We start from the raw sequence: 9,204 nt of genomic DNA, 5'->3' as shown, positions 1-9,204 counted from the left end.
AAGCATACAATAACCTTTTTTATTTAGGGAGCAATGCCCAGTTAAATTATAAGCTGAGGGTTTACGTTTGTAAAAAAATGCTCCTATGTTTGATTTTGGTAAACTTATTACATTTTTAAGGTCAATGCATACTACAGCTACATTTTTATCCTTAAGTTTGCGGTCTTTTTCACGTTCTGCTCGATTTTCATTCTTCAACATAACATGTTTGGAAAATTTTTGGGTTTGCTCTTCAGTTGGATTTACTACATTATGGTATTCATAACATGTATCACATAAATCAGTTTTTGGCTTTTGAAATTCAATGATAAAATCATGCTCAAATATGAATCTATACATATGCTTCTTAACAGGGGCAATATTCTTTTCTTTGCAATAGGTAGAGTAAAGTTCATACATTTTATTAAGATTTAAAAAAGCTTCAAAATATTCTTTTTTTGTTCTTTTACGACAGTAGTGTGATGGTACACCTGGAAATTCATTGATATGATCTTTAACACTTTGTTTTAATCTTTGATCAACAACCTTTTTGGTGTGTTTCCCCCATTTTGAAAAGGCTGGGCTTCCAGTAGCATCATTCTTCTTTTCATGATGATAATAAACTCTTCTACTACTTATGATGATAATAAACTCTTCTACTACTTATATTTAAAGTAGTGAGGTAAAATTCTTTACAAACTCGAGTTTGCAAATCACCAACAAAAAAGCTGTAATAAAATGAATATGTTTTTCGTGAATTTTCATTGATGGTTCGATGACGTTTCTTCTGGAGTCGTTCAGTAGTTCTACTGTAGAAATGCTTTTTTTGAGTATCATCCATAGACCAAAAATCAGAAAATATATGTGCTCGTTCTTCATCACTGATATGTAGTCTACATTTAAATGTACAAGAATTTAAACAGTCTTTTCTTGTGGTTACAGACTTGCATGGAACATTTTCTCCTTTTCTATTTTTATAAGCTTGACCAAATTGTCTCAACTGCTTTCTCACATTCTGTATCCAAGTTTTAGGTGCTGACTTTCGTTTCCTAGTTTGGCCTCCATGTGGGGGCAGACGACTAGCTGATGCTAGCTGATGCTATGCAGTCAGATTAGTTTCTAAAAAAAAATATATATATACATAATAATAATACTAATAACAATAATACCCAAACCATGAACAATATATATATATAAGAAAGTTCAAATGTAACTATGATCTATGAAAATAAAACATTATATATATATACATATATATATATATATATATATATGATATATATATATATATATATATATATATATATATATATATATATATATATATATATATATATATATATATATATATATATATATACATATTTTACCTTCAACGTTTTGTTGTAATTTTTCAACAAAAAAATCTACCGCGGCTGCCATTTTGATTTTAACGACTTTCAAATATAAAACAGATAAAACGGAGATAGCACATTATAATTTTAATTTATAAACTGCATTAAGGAGGTGGAACAAAATGCAATGTCAGGTATATTAAGAAATAATTTATTTTTTACTGATTTGGTAGTAAAAAATAAATATTTTAACTATAAAAAGAAAAAATAATTTATCTAACTCAAATTTTTTGATTTGTGGAGATAGAACAAAATAATTCTAACCTCGCGATATATATATATATATATACAGGCCCTTTCAGAGGTTTGGAGAGACCTGGGCAAGTTATAAATTGGAGGCCCCTAAAGGAAGATTTGCGTAAAGTTTGCGCAAATTGCAACGCAAGTTAATGCAAAGCCATTTAAGTCTTCAGATAGATCAGGACCAAATAAATGTGTAACTTTCAGAATAAATGTAATTAATTAGACAGACCGTCACTCACAGGTTTGGTGCTTTTTGTGCGTTTATCAAGCCAACTAGCCAAGAAATATGCAAGTTTACTAATTACTCAGGTCTGCGACATGAAAAATTGTTTCAAATTTAATAAGTGATTTTTATAGTATTTTCAACGCCGATTTCGGGAAAAAATTCCATCATGTACAGTTATTTCACAAACTGCTTGTCTAGCTTTTGCTTTTTCGATATTTTTTATAAATAGTTCAGTACTCTAGTAAGTTTGAATTTTGGTTTTTAAGGTCTCCACAAACTGTTATTCAGCCTAAACTACAAGTTGTTTTATGAACAATGGCTACCAGAGAATGTATAAACTCACCAGATTGCTTCTGCTACATTTATGGTAACTATACCATTAAAAAGCGACAAAGAATGATCTCCAATTTTGTTGAAAGGGTATATTTTGCCTATTTTGGTATAAAGTTAGGCAATCAAGATAAATCTTGGGCTCCACTCAAAGTTTGTTTAATATATATTGAAAAACTGAGGCAACGGTTTCAAGGTAAAAAGCAGTCCTTACGTTATGGAATACCAATGATTTGGAGGGAGCCCAAAAATCATAGTGATTACTGTTATTTTTGTTCTTGCAACGTACAAGGTTTCAATTTAAAAACAAAAAGGATATTTCTTACCCTAACATTCAATCAGCCTGTCGCCCTATTCCTCATGGACCTGGAGTACCAATACCCTCTCCTCCAGATTCTTTGGTTGATATTTTAGATAATCACGAGACATTGGCTCAACAAGGTGATAGTGAAGAAGACAATGATTGCAACGATCCTGGCACAACCAATCCCATTCCATTCTCACAATCTGAACTGAATGAATTAGTTAGAGACCTTGGTCTTCCTAAAGACTCGGCAGAAGTTTTAGGATCTAGATTGAAAGATAAAAATATGTTGGTTCCGGATACATCCTTTTCTTGGTATCAATCAAGGAAAAAGGAATTTGAAAATCTTTCTTCTCTCAAGAAGATGATCTGGTATTTTGCAGTGGCGTTCCTGGACTTATGGCATGTTTTAAAATAAAATATACTCCTGGTGAGTGGAGACTTTTTATTGATTCATCAAAAAGAAGCCTTAAAGCAGGACTTCTGCACAATGGCAATAGGAATGCTTCTATGCCAGTTGAACACTCGGTGCACTTAAAGGAATGTTACGAAAACCTTGAACTGGTTTTAAACAAACTCAGCTACTCAGACCACAAATGGACACTGTGCGGGGATTTAAAAGTTATTTCAATGCTGCTTGGTCAACAAAAAGCCTATACAAAGTTCCCTTGCTTTTTCTGTGAATGGGACAGTCGAAACAGAAAGCAGCACTACATAAAAAAAGTTTAGCCCTTGAGAAAAATCTTAGAAGTAGGGGTTAAAAATGTTGAAAGAAAAAGCCTTGTAGATCTAAAAAAGATGTTGCTTCCTCCAACAAAAAGATGTTACTTTCACATTAAGTTGGGGCTAATGAAACAATTTGTTAAGGCATTGCCGAAAGAAGGGGAGACTTTCAAACATCGTTGTGGGCAGTTTCCAGGTTTATCCGAGGCAAAGCTAAGAGATCCTAATTCTGTGGACAAAATAAAAAATAAAAAAAAGACAGCATGGACATCCTTCAAATTAGTTGCTACTGGTTTCCTAGGAAACAACAAAGATCCAAACTACAAGACCATTGTCACAGACATGCTCGACAACTTTAAGAAGCTGGGCTGTAACATGAGCATTAAAGTTCATTTTCTCCATTCAAATCTTGATTACTTCCCTGTAAACCTTTGTGATGTAAGTGAAGAGCAAGGCAAAAGATTTCACCAAGACATCAAGGAAATGGAAAGAAGATATCAGGGAAGATGGAACGTCAACATGATAGCGGACTACTGCTGGATGTTGAAAAGAGATCCTGAACGAGTCCACAACCGGAAAAGCAATAAAAGAAGCTTCGACAGAAAGCAAAAACGTTATTAAAAGGACTTATAAGCTGAAAGAGAAATGTAAGTGTTCTTGAAATATAGTTTAGAAGATGATTTATACATAAAATAAAACTCTATAACGTTTGAAAAATGTGAAAAATTGGTCGAATTTTGTTATATTACCCAAAAATAATCCCTTTTTTGTGAGAAAACCTGACGTGGTAAAAAAAAACGAATTGCATTTTCGAAATTAGCGCTGAGAAATACAGTTATCAAATTTCAAACAACTTTTTAAAAATATTTTTTTGCAGACCTGTGTTACATATTTCTTAGAGAGGCCTGGGAATTGGGAGGGTACAACCGTATGAATGGAGTTTTACACTGTTACTCTATTGTGAATGTAACAATTCAGATTTCGAAAATGTATGATTCCTACATAAATAATTATTCATTGATTTTTATTTATTGTTTTTTTTTTCAATAGGTAATTATTTGCAAATCACTATAAATGAGTACTTAAATTATGGTCACATTTTGAAAATGAAATTTAAAGAAATCCACTAAATGTGTATTAAACAAAATGAATTAGTTTCATTTAATTTTCATAAGCGCTTTTCTTGCTTTTTGTTCTGAAAATCCAGTAATTATATTTAAAATATCCAGTTTTCGTGCAATATCATAATTTATATTCAGCATAGCAAGTCCATTCAACCGTTCCTGCCCCAAAGTTGAAAGATGATAACTTTTTATCTGCTTTAAAACATTAAATGTGCTCTCGCCCGTAACCGTCGATGCAGGCAAACTGATAAAATGCGTAATGCAATTGTAATGTTTGGAAGGACACCTGAAAGACCAAGTCCAAGAATTTCTTCCAGCAACTTTTTTGGTGTGCAGTCTGGTTTAAAATTAAAACAATAGATTCTTTTAAGAAATAAAACCTCATTTTTAAGTTCTTGTGAGATTTCTTCGTAATATTTGTGCTGAAAATGTTGAGCAGCCAATACAAGATCTTTGTCATTCAAATTTTTAAACTGCCATAGAAATCCAAAAAGTTTACAAATTTCTTGTAACCACTGAAATTGTGTCGTGAGACCAGAATGAATCGAGTCAATGATAACAAAATAAGATAAAATAAAATTATACATTAATTTTAAATACAGCTCGGCATCATCTCGACTTGGCAAATGCTGATTAGTTAAAAACTCACATAAAACAGCAATATTTCTTGCAACAAATTTTACTCGGTTAAAATCTTATCAAACTGTTCACGCAACCTTTTAATGTCCATACATAAATTTTCAATGTTATTCTGTTTAACATCAAGAATAGCATGGCTTGCTTCAATGATTAGATTTGTCTGATGAATCATTTTGAGTAGCTTCATCCAGATAGACGACATCAAAATGCAATCAAATTTGGAAATATACCTTCGAATAGCATTGAGTTCCATTTTAGCCCGGTAGCACCCCAAGTTGATTTAAAGCACTTCCTATTGAATTCAAATGTTGTGCAACTGGTTTAACACCATCAATCCGTGCTAACCATCTTGTTTTAGACATTCCATGCGACCAAACAAGAAGATTTTGTTTTAGATTTTTCCACCTTTGAGGGCTGCTACTGAATAAATTGTACATTTGCTGAATTGTTCCGAAATACGTTACTGCGCCTTTGCATGATTCATCGCAATCAACACCAACTAAATTTAATGTGTGATTTCCAAAGCTAGAAAACATATAGTTTGGATTTTGTTCTAACAAAACCGCTAGCACACCGTTATACTTTCCAGCCATATTAGCACCGTTGCCGTAAGCTTGACCTATGCAGGCTTCGAAATCCAGCCTTAAAGTTTTCAATATTTCTAGTGTTCGAGCAGCAATTTCTCCTCCAGTTTTTTGAAAAATTTTCATATAAAATAAATCTTTCTTCGACTGAAAAGTTTGAATCGTCTAAAATTTTAACATAACGATTAACCAGAGTAGTTTGCTCCTTGTACAAGCAATCTGCAGTAGCATCAACTAATATTAAAAAATATTTTGCTTTCACAATTTCATGGAGGATTGCTGTTTAAACATGTGAACCACAAATATCAATAAATTCGTACTGAATTCGTGTTGAAAGATAATGAGCTTGCATTCGCTGCTTACACTGCTGTGATTCTCGAACACTTTTAACATGCTCAGCTAAAAGTGGGTCATATTTGCTAAGAAGCTCAATAATACCTAAAAAGTTCCCATTCGCTCGATCACCTATTTGTTGATTTGAACCAAAAAGTGGTAATCCACGTTCAGAAAGAAAAAGAATAACATCTAGAATACGTTGGAATAATTTTTTCCAACTTTCAGTTTCAGTCTTGAGTTCAGATAAAAGTAAATTATCAACTGAAGTTTCACATAATGCTGCTCTACTAGCAGATTTCCATACAACATGGTTTTCTTTCAATCTTTTCAAACCTCTACTAATGCCCCATTCGGCAGAACCAGAGAAAAATGACACATTTGCAGCATTTTTGTTCAAAAGATAACAAGGTACAAAATACAAAGATTGTTTTTCAATACTCCAGCACAACCTGTCTCTTTTGCATGTTTCTCCATTTGCAAGAGTTTTGTTTAACAAACAATAGGGAAATGCATGATGATTAGATTCTTGAACAATATTATTTGGAATTTCAAGGCAAGTAATCTCAAGAAAAGATTTCACTTGACTAAAATTGTTCTTGTTGATAATACTAATATCAATAAAATTGACCGGATTATCTTGATGAATTTGATCTGTTGTCTCTGGTTCCATATCTCAAATTTTATTTGCACAAATCATCTTCTTGTGATAGGATTTCGTGTTCAACCTGTTCCTGGTTTACAATAATTAAATTTTCTGGTGGTTGTTGTTCCGAATTTGGGTCTTCTGCAATTGGAACAACTTCATTTTCAATAATACTACTGTCACTCACACTTTGAGATTGGTTTGCTGGTTCAATTTTAAGATTTTTTGAAAACGAATTTATTTTCTTCGAGTTGGTACATGCTTCTTTGGCCAACTCTTTTCTCCGCCGCCTTTTACTTGCACCTCTATCAAATTTTTTCTTCATTTTAATGTTACCTGAAAATATTGAAATTTGCAAACATAATAAATTTATACGTCTATCGAACTTATACAAATTTATATATTGAATTATGTTTGAAAAATTAAAAAATTATTTACCAGAACAAAAAAAAAATTACTTTTCTCAAAGTTACAAAAGGTTAACGTACACAACGTAAGGTACAATGGCGCAATATATCAGTTTGAACAAAATGATAAGAAACAGTTCAAAACAAATTGATTTAATCCCGTTTGATGAAATACAACCAAAAAAGAAGAGAAAAAATGAAGCTGCTAAAAAGCAGAACAATAAATCATAACTCAAAAACTCGTACGAGATAAAAATGTAGGCTTGTATCAATTTGATCAAGCGCACCCGACGGAAGGCTAATTGCATCATTGCACGACGTCATCTTTATCATATCGGATTTAGGTTTAGAAATTTGTAATCATGAAAAAGAAATTAATTTATTAACTTAAGTCAATTTTAAGTTAAATTATTTAGAGTAATTAGAAATTTAGAATTATTATTTTGATGTTTATTTTGATGTATATATATATATATATATATATATATATATATATATATATATATATATATATATATATATATATATATATATATATATATATATATATATATATATATATATTAGACCAGTTCAAAAAAAAATATTTTTCAATAATTAAGTGGCTAAATGTTTAAATGTTGTTAATTGATGAAAAAAAGTAAATCATTAAAGTTTCAAAGCATTATTCCAACATTTAATAACAGCTCAATTAAGTTTACTTTTCAATGGGGTCCTAAAATTAAAAAAAAAGTTCCCTAAAAGTAGGTCAACCTGGTACTCAAAAGAAGCAAAATAATATATAAATTTCAAAAACGATAATTGTTTTATAAAAAATAAATTAAAAAATTTTATTTTTTTTAAAACTTGTAAAAATGTACTTTTTTTATTTCTAGTTAAAAAACCATAGTTTTTGTGCAATTAAATCTAAAATAATAATTGTAGTATGAAATTATCATTTTTTTTTGAAATTTTTATATAATTTCGCTACTTTTAAGACCCAACATGACATACTTTTGAAAAAACTTCTTTTTTCGAAATAATAGGGACCTGTTAAAAAGTAAAGTTAATTGAGCTGTCCCTAAAACACATTATTTAAGTTTGCAATTTTGAACTAATTTTCCTGACCACAAACCACATCAAATCAAAGGGTAGCCCAAATAAAGTTCAAAAATTATCTTTTTTATATACAAATTTGAAATGGTCGAATATATATATATAAATATATATATATATATATATATATATATATATATATATATATATATATATATATATATATATATATATATATTATTAGTATTGTTTACATCACAATCAGAATAATGACTTTGCTCATCGTTAGAAAAGTTTCTTCAAATATATATATATATATATATATATATATATATATATATATATATATATATATATATATATATATATATATATATATATATATATATATATATATATATATATATATGAAATGAATGAAACTTGCTATACTTGAATAAATTTAAAAAAAAAAACGAAAAAATGGAATTGAAAAAAAATGAACTCTTTTTTAAATAAAACTTGTCAAACTTGAAAAAACAAGAAGTTACAATAAATAAATTATGAACATATAATGATCAAATATTACATATCTTTTTACATATATTTATTTATCCATGCTGACACTTCAGGTCAGCAATCATAAACCAAAGATAAGTTGGCTTTTGCGCTGCCATTGCAAAATGCCAACCTAAATTTCTTAGATTATATGTATATATATATATATATATATATATATATATATATATATATATATATATATATATATATATATATATGCACCTATAGTATCACTTACGAGGACATATTTTACAAAAAAAAATGAACACTTACGGAGCATTATCAGGGACATTTTAGTGTACCCGTTAATTTTCCGCGTAAGCAACTTTTATAGAGAACGAAAAGTACATACATTGATTATCAAATTGCCTAACTCTCAACAATGTGCTGCTACATCGACTGAGGGTTTGGTTTAGGTCTGCATCAAGGTCAGACTTAGGGTTAGGGTTATGGCAAGGTTTAAATATGGTTAAATAACTGTAATTAATCGTTTTTGTAAATAGATGAAAAAAAAAAGAAATGATATATAATAAATAAATAAAAATAACAAAAATAAATATAAAAAACATTTTTATAACAAAAAAATAAATTTAAATATTTATAATAAAAAGAAAAATTAAAAAATAATTATATTTATGATTAAAATAGTATAGAAAAAGTAAAAAAAAAAAAATCATAACGGGAACAAGCGTTTACG

The sequence above is a fragment of the Hydra vulgaris genome, chromosome 10 (genome assembly GCF_038396675.1).
Source record: "Hydra vulgaris chromosome 10, alternate assembly HydraT2T_AEP".
NCBI classification, from domain to species: Eukaryota; Metazoa; Cnidaria; class Hydrozoa; order Anthoathecata; family Hydridae; genus Hydra; species Hydra vulgaris.
The sequence above is the reverse complement of the archived record's forward strand: the minus strand, read 5'-3'. Positions refer to the sequence as shown.